Consider the following 8,112-nt stretch of genomic DNA (forward strand, 5'->3'; position numbering starts at 1 on the left):
GGCAACTGTGGATTGTCTTTCGTGTTGACACCACCAAAGCTTTGACCAAGTTCTTAGCAAATCCAGGATTTCCTGGTGTAGAACGAAGGCTCTAGATCCTCCCTTACTCTCCCCAGGTTCTAGGAACTCTCAGAGACTCATCCAGAGAGAAGGAACCAGTTTGAATATCCTACGAAGGCAGGGCTCCTCAAATCAATCCCACTGTGTTAGCCCCAATTTTAATAAGATGCAAGGTGCAAAACTGTCCCAATTTGGTTTGGAGCTGCCCTGAATATAAGTCACAAAATAGAATCCCAGCTTTCTACAGGTTTTGGGGGTGGTTTGGTTGGCCGTGGGGTGAAAATCCAGGTCGCTCAAATCATAAATTCTCACACATTCTTGGCCCAGGAGTGCACGTAGGCTTGTAGGAGTCAGTCATTGGTTTCAATCACAAATGGCTACTTGTGTACCTTGGACAAGTTACTTGACTCGCCTGAGACTTGGCTTCTTCATCCGGAAACCACTGCCTGGTAGATGCATGTCACACAATACATGGTACTCCTTTCTCACAAGCCCCTCCTCTCAGCTATCCTGATCAGCTTGACTCCAGTCCTTTCTTCATTTGCAGAAAGACTTTCCACCTTGGATGACCATTTATTTATTCATATTTCTGGTGGCCCTGGGTCTTCGCTGCCACCTGTGGGCTTTCTCTAGTTGCATCGAGTTGTAGCTACGCTCTCCTTGCAGTGCGTGGGCTTCTCACTGTGGGGGCTTCTCTTGTTGGGGAGCGCAGTCTTCAATAGTTGTGGTGCCTGGGCTCAGCTGCTCCACAGCATGTGGGACCTTCCTGAGGCAGGGCTCAAACTCATGTCCCCTCCACCGGCAGATGGATTCTTAATCACCAGGGAAGTCCTTGGATGATCATTTTGGATAAGAGAAAAACACAGTCATCTTTCTCTCCCTTTCGCATGCTGGTTCTCTCTCTCCCTCTCTGAGACAGAGCCCACGGTATCCAGCATTCCACTGTTGACTCTGAAGGGTCATGACAGTTATTGGATGTTTAGGATCACAGTTTCTGGATCTTTATATTCAGAATTGATTAGAGACATAAAGTCAAAATTTAAATTTTTTTGTTGTTGTTGCCACGCTGTGGGTCTTGCAGGATCTCAGTTCCCTGACCAGGGATTGAACCCAGGCAGTGGCATTGAAAGCACCAAATCCTAATCACTGGACCACCAGGGAATTCCCCAAACCAAAAAAAAAAAAACGTTTTTACATATCAGGTATCTCAATAGATTGAGGAACTTTGAGCTAGTCACACAGGTCTCAAGAATATAAAATTCTGGTCCTCAAACTTGCCAGGCCCCTGGAGCTGGGGGCCCAAGGGACTGCTTGGCCCTCTCTCACTCCTGAGTCCCGGGTCCTTCTCTCACTTCTGGTCCCTGCTGCCTGCCTGTGCCCCAGACTCAGGGAGGAGCTGCACCGGAGTGAGACACCATGCTCTGCCCTGGTGCCTGCTTCCGTGGTTGAAGTGATGCCACCAAGAAGAAATGGGAGATACAAATGCCTGTTCCACTTCCAAAAGGCAAGGTTCTGTATGACATAGAAGGAGAACAATGGGTACTGAGCAAGATGACTGGCTCTGGAGAATTTGGTTTGCTATATTTCACTTTCCCCACAAAGAAATTGGGCTTCCCAGGTGGCTCAGTGTGTAAAGAATCCACCTGCAATGCAGGAGACACAGGAGACATCAGTTTGATCCCTGGGTTGGGAAAAGCCCCTGGAGGAGGGCATGGCAACCCACTCCAGTATTCTTGCCTGGAGAATCCCATGGACAGAGAAGCCTGGCAGGCTATGGTCCACAGGGTCTCAAAGAGTCAGACACAATTGAAGCGACTGAGCGTGTATGCACAAGTAAACCAGATACAGGATATACATAATAAAAGCAGAATATCAAGAAAATGGCTGTTATAAGAATTTAAATTTTTTCAAGAGCTCCCCCCAAAATACTATCAAAAGGTGGATAGAACCAAACTACATCCTTATTTAGGAATTCCTCTTTTTACAGATCTGGTATTATGGAATTCAAGGGAAGAAGTTACAGATTTATGGTAATGGAAAGACTATGCTCTGAGCTTAGTCACTCAGTCATGTCCAACTCTTTACAACCCTATGGACTGTAGCCCCCCAGGCTCCTCTGTCCATGGGATTCTCCAGGCAAGAGTACTGGAATGGGTAGCCATGCCCTCCTCCAGGGGAAGTGAACTCATAGAAGATCTCAGACTAAAATGGTACTTTAAAAAAGGCAACTGTCTTGCAGCTAGGTATCCAAATGTTGGATATACTGGAAAATATACATGAAAATGAATATGCTCACAGTGATACAAAAGCAGTGAATCTACTTCCGGGTTACAGAAATCCAGATAGGGTTTATCTTACAGATTATGGCTTTTCCTACAGGTATTGTCCCACTGAGAACCACAAACAGTATCTGGAAAATCCTAATAAAGGCCATAATGGACTTAAGAGTTTATCAACTTGGATGCTCACAAAGGAACAGGTGAAATAGCCTAGTACTTGGCGTACACTCATAACTCACCATATGATGAATATGAGGAAAAGACAAACTATCAGTGCTCAAGACAGTTCTGAACACAAGTGGAATGAATACCTTTAAGGTCATTGGAATTTTCCACTAGAGGAGAGGGTGTAACTGCATACTCCAAACAGTCAAAAAATTGACTCATGAAAGGCTGCCCAAAGCAAGTTAATCAAACGCAAAATAGGTTAATGGAAAAAAGTACACAGTGAGAGAAGTGCTGAGTCCTGTGAAACATGGAGAAAAGAGCAAAAGAGAAGCTGATTGGACTGCTTAATAATGAAACAGCTCAGGAAAGACAAAAATATGGTGAGTCTCAAGAACTGTTGAAGTAAAAAGTTCTCCAAAAAATCCAACTGTATACAACTCCCAAACTCATTTTATGAACTCTATCAAGAGCTTACCAGTCCAGATGTATTCAATTGGTCAAGTTCTCCATTTTGATACACATACAGTTTTTTTAAACTTTTTATTTTGTGTTGGGGTATAGCTGATGAACAATGCTGTGGTAGTTTCAGGTGGACAGCAAAGGGATTTAGCCACACATGTGCATGTATCCATTCTCCCCCAAACTTCCCTCCCTTCCAGGCTGCCACATAACATTGAGCAGAGTTCCGTGGGTACACATACACTTCTTCAACTGGTGTGGAAGTAAGCTCAACGTTCAGAAAACGAAGATCATGAATCCGGTCCTATCACTTCATGGGAAATAGATGGGGAAACAGTGGAAACAGTGTCAGACTTTATTTTTTGGGGCTCCAAAATCACTGCAGATGGTGACTGCAGCCATGAAATTAAAAGACGCTTACTCCTTGGAAGGAAAGTTACGACCAATCTAGATAGCATATTCAAAAGCAGAGACGTTACTTTGCCAACAAAGGTTCGTCTAGTCAAGGCTATGGTTTTTCCTGTGGTCATGTATGGATGTGAGAGTTGGACTGTGAAGAAGGCTGAGCACCAAAGAATTGATGCTTTTGAACTGTGGTGTTGGAGAAGACTCTTAAGAGTCCCTTGGACTGCAAGGAGATCCAACCAGTCCATTCTGAAGGAGATCAGCCCTGGGATTTCTTTGGAGGGAATGATGCTGAAGCTGAAACTCCAGTACTTTGGCCACCTCATGGGAAGAGTTGACTCATTGGAAAAGACTGTGATGCTGGGAGGGATTGGGGGCAGGAGGAGAAGGGGACGACAGAGGATGAGATGGCTGGCTGGCATCACTGACTCGATGGACGTGAGTCTGAGTGAACTCCGGGAGTTGGTGATGGACAGGGAGGCCTGGCGTGCTGCGATTCATGGGGTCGCAAAGAGTCGGACACGACTGAGCGACTGACCTGAACTGAACTGATCTTGTTTTATAGAAAAGAAGTGTAAGGGTATTTACAAGTCAGCCATCTTGAGGCCCCTAAGGGTAAACCAGATTGAAGATAGTTATTGATTATGCTTATTTGATATCTTGTCATATCATAAAATTGAGACTGGTTGACTTGAATAAAGCTTTCTCATGAAATTTTACTTTAAATATGATGGTTACTTGTTTGTCTAGGAAGATTATACTTCTCTTTGCACGTTTGGAATTTGAATTTCCCTATCAACATGTAACATTGTGTGCTCTCACTTCTCTGATCTTACCAAAATCAGCTTGGTTGTTTGAACAATTTTTTGCATTTTCTTAATGCTGAAACTCCAGTACTTTGGCCACCTCATGCGAAGAGTTGACTCATTGGAAAAGACTGTGATGCTGGGAGGGATTGGGGGCAGGAGGAAAAGGGGACGACAGAGGATGAGATGGCTGGATGGCATCACCGACTCGATGGACGTGAGTTTGAGTTAACTCCGGGAGATGGTGATGGACAGGGAGGCCTGGCGTGCTGTGATTCATGGGGTCGCAAAGAGTCGGACACGACTGAGCGACTGAACTGAACTGAACTGAACTGAATGTTGGAGAAATAAATATTTTCCTTTTGGTGTTCAATTTAGGTACAAGTGAAGATAAAGGGTGACTTTAGCAAAAATGTTGCAAGATACAGACAAAGGAACACACGGCGGGGGGGGGGGGGGGGGGGGGGGGGGTGAGGGAAAAAAAAAAAAATGTTGCAAGATACAACACAGAATCTTGACACTTTCCTCATCACAAAATGTTTGCTTCTATTAGCCTGATACACAGATGGGTTTTTTGAGGATGACCCCCACTTTTCTTGCTCTCCCTACTGGCAGTATGAAGGTAAGAGGCGATGAGACAGGTGTAAACGCTATAATATACTCTTTTATTTTGAATGAAGACATGTAGTGAGCTCAGGGATGGCCACTTGGTTAATTGGTTCTGGGACAGCCAGTCTCTGAGATGGTTCCAGGGATCCTCACCTCCCAGCACTTACGCTTTTTTACAGCAGCCCGTCCCCATTCTGAATCAGGGCTTTCCCTGTGTGACTGGTAGAATATAACAGAAATGATGATACGTGGTTACTGAGACTAGATCATAATGACACTGTAACTTTTGCATTGGTATCTTGGATTTTCCCCATTCTATGGGTTGCCCCTTTACTCTGTGGATAGTAAAATTTTACATTTTCATTAAGTCCAACACGGCTATTTTTCCTTTTGTTGCCAGTGTCTTTGGTGTCATTACCAAAAAATCATCGCCAAATCCAGTGTCATAAAGCTTTTACCCTGTATTTTTATCTAAGAGTTTTGTTTTCGGTTTTACATTTAGGCCTTTGATCCATTTTACGTTGATTTTTGTACATGGTGGGACTTCCTTGGTGGTCCAGTGGTTAAGAATCCACCTGCCAATGTAGGGAAACACAGGTCCTGTCCCTGGTCTAGGAAGATTACACACACCATGAGGAAACTAAGCCCGTGCACCACAACTACTAAAGCCTGCACACCTGGAGCCCGTGTTCCACAACGAGAAACCCCACTCACCGCAACCAGAGGAAGCCTGCACCCAGCAATGAAGACCCAGCACAACCCAAAACAAAAATAAATAAAACTATAAAACCTTTTTGTATATGGTGTTAGATAAGGGTCCAATTTCATTCTTTTCTAGTTCTCTCAGCATCATTTGTTGAAAAGATTATCCTTCCCCCATGGTCCTGGTCCCCTTTGTCAACAATTATTTGACCATATATCAGATCAGATCAGATCAGTCGCTCAGTCGTGTCCGACTCTTTGCGACCCCATGAATCGCAGCACACCAGGCCTCCCTGTCCATCACCAACTCCCGGAGTTCACTCAGACTCATGTCCATCGAGTCAGTGATGCCATCCAGCCATCTCATCCTCTGTCGTCCCCTTCTCCTCCTGCCCCCAATCCCTCCCAGCATCAGGGTCTTTTCCAATGAATCAACTCTTCACATGAGGTGGCCAAAGTACTGGAGTTTCAGCTTTAGCATCATTCCTTCCAAAGAAATCCCAGGGCTGATCTCCTTCAGAATGGACTGGTTGGATCTCCTTGCAGTCCAAGGGACTCTCAAGAGTCTTCTCCAACACCACAGTTCAAAAGCATCAATTCTTCGGTGCTCAGCCTTCTTCACAGTTCAACTCTCACATCCATACATGACCATGGGAAAAACCATAGCCTTGATTAGACGGACCTTTGTTGGCAAAGTAATGTCTCTGCTTTTCAATATGCTATCTAGGTTGGTCGTAACTTTCCTTCCAAGGAGTAAGCGTCTTTTAATTTCATGGCTGCAGTCACCATCTGCAGTCATTTTGGAGCCCAGAATAATAAAGTCTGACACTGTTTCCCCATCTATTTGCCATGAAGTGATGGGACCGGATGCCACGATCTTCATTTTCTGAATGTTGAGCTTTAAGCCAACTATTTCACTCTCCACTTTCACTTTCATCAAGAGGCTTTTTAGTTCCTCTTCACTTTCTGCCATAAGAAGGTTAATTTATGGGCTCTCTAGTCTCTCCCATTGATCTGTATGTTCTGATTACTGTAACTTTGTAAGTTTTGAAATCAGGAAGTATGAGTATTCTAGTTTTATTTTCTCGCAAGATTGTTTGGACTACTCGGGGTCCACTAGGATTTCATATGAATTATAGGACTGAGATTTTGACAGGGGTTGCATTTAATCTGTAGATCCTTTGGATAGTATTATTTTAACAATATTATTCTTCCCTTACATGAACATGGTATGTGTTTCAATTTATTTGTCTTCTTTAATTTCTTTCAGCAATTTTTTGTAGTACATAGGTTTCACAGTACAAGCATTTTACCTTCTAGGTCAAGCTAATTCCCAAGTATTTTATTCTTTTTGATGCTGTTATGAATGGAATTGTTTTTATAATTCCCCTTTTAGATGGTTCATTGTTCATGTATGGAAATACAATTTATTTTTTGTATGTTTCCTTTTCATCCTGCTACTTAGCTGAATTAATTGATTAGTTCTAACAGCTTTTGTGGACTCTTTAGGGTTTCCCACATACAAGCCCATGTCATCTTCAGTGATAATTTTAATCTTTCCTTTTCAGTTTGGATGCACTTTATTTTTCTTGCCCAATTACTCTGGCTAGAACTCCCAAAATTATGAACAGAAGTGGTAAAAGCAAGAATCCTTCTCCTGTTACTGATCTTTGAGGAAAAGCTTTCAGTCTTTCCATATTATTGAGGATGATCTAGCCATGGAATTTTCATATATGGTTTTTACTATATTGAGGTAGTTTCCTTCTATTCCTAGTTTATTGACTGTTGAATTTTGTCAAATGTTTTTTCTGTATCAGTTGGGATAGTCATGTGGCCTTTTCCTTCATCATCTTGATATGGCATACTACATTTCTATTTTTGGCTGTGCTGGGTCTTCACTGCTGCATGCGGGCTTTCTCTAGTTGTGGCGAGCTGGAGCTACTCTCCAGGTGCAGTGCAAGGGCTTCTCTTTGCGGTGGCTTCTCTCGTGGAGAACGGGCTCTAGGGTGTGTGGGCTTCAGTAGTTGTGGTGCTTGAGATCAGCAGTTGCAGCTCGAGGGCTCCAGAGCACAGGCTCAGTTGCCCCGTGGTATGCGGGAGCTTCCCCCACCAGGGATCAAACCGGTGTGCCTTTCGTTGCAAGCCAGATTCTTAACTACTAAACCACCAGGGTTTACATTGATTTTTTTTTTTCATGGATGATTGCTTTTATTTATTTTACTATTTAATAGGTCTTTTTTTTTAAATTTTAACTTTACAATATTGTATTGGTTTTGCCATATATCAAAATGAATCTGCCACAGGCATACATGTGTTCCCCATCCTGAACCCTCCTCCCTCCTCCCTCCCCATACCATCCCTCTGGGTCGTCCCAGTGCACCAGCCCCAAGCATCCAGTATCGTGCATCGAACCTGGACTGGTGACTCATTTCATATATGATATTATACATATTTCAATGCCATTCTCCCAAATCATCCCACCCTCTCCCTCTCCCACAGAGTCCAAAAGACTGTTCTATACATCAGTGTCTCTTTTGCTGTCTCGTATACAGGGTTATTGTTACCATCTTTCTAAATTCCATATATATGCGTTAGTATACTGTATTGGTGTTTTTCTTTCTGGC

The 8,112-nt window shown here is 43.4% G+C and overlaps 1 pseudogene; it reads left to right on the forward strand.

Annotated features, from left to right (window-relative positions):
• Positions 1 to 1,513: 1,513 nt before the first annotated feature.
• Positions 1,514 to 2,553, forward strand: LOC109573163 (serine/threonine-protein kinase VRK2 pseudogene; annotated as a pseudogene).
• Positions 2,554 to 8,112: the final 5,559 nt, after the last annotated feature.

The sequence above is a fragment of the Bos indicus genome, chromosome 19 (genome assembly GCF_029378745.1).
Source record: "Bos indicus isolate NIAB-ARS_2022 breed Sahiwal x Tharparkar chromosome 19, NIAB-ARS_B.indTharparkar_mat_pri_1.0, whole genome shotgun sequence".
Taxonomy (NCBI): Eukaryota; Metazoa; Chordata; class Mammalia; order Artiodactyla; family Bovidae; genus Bos; species Bos indicus.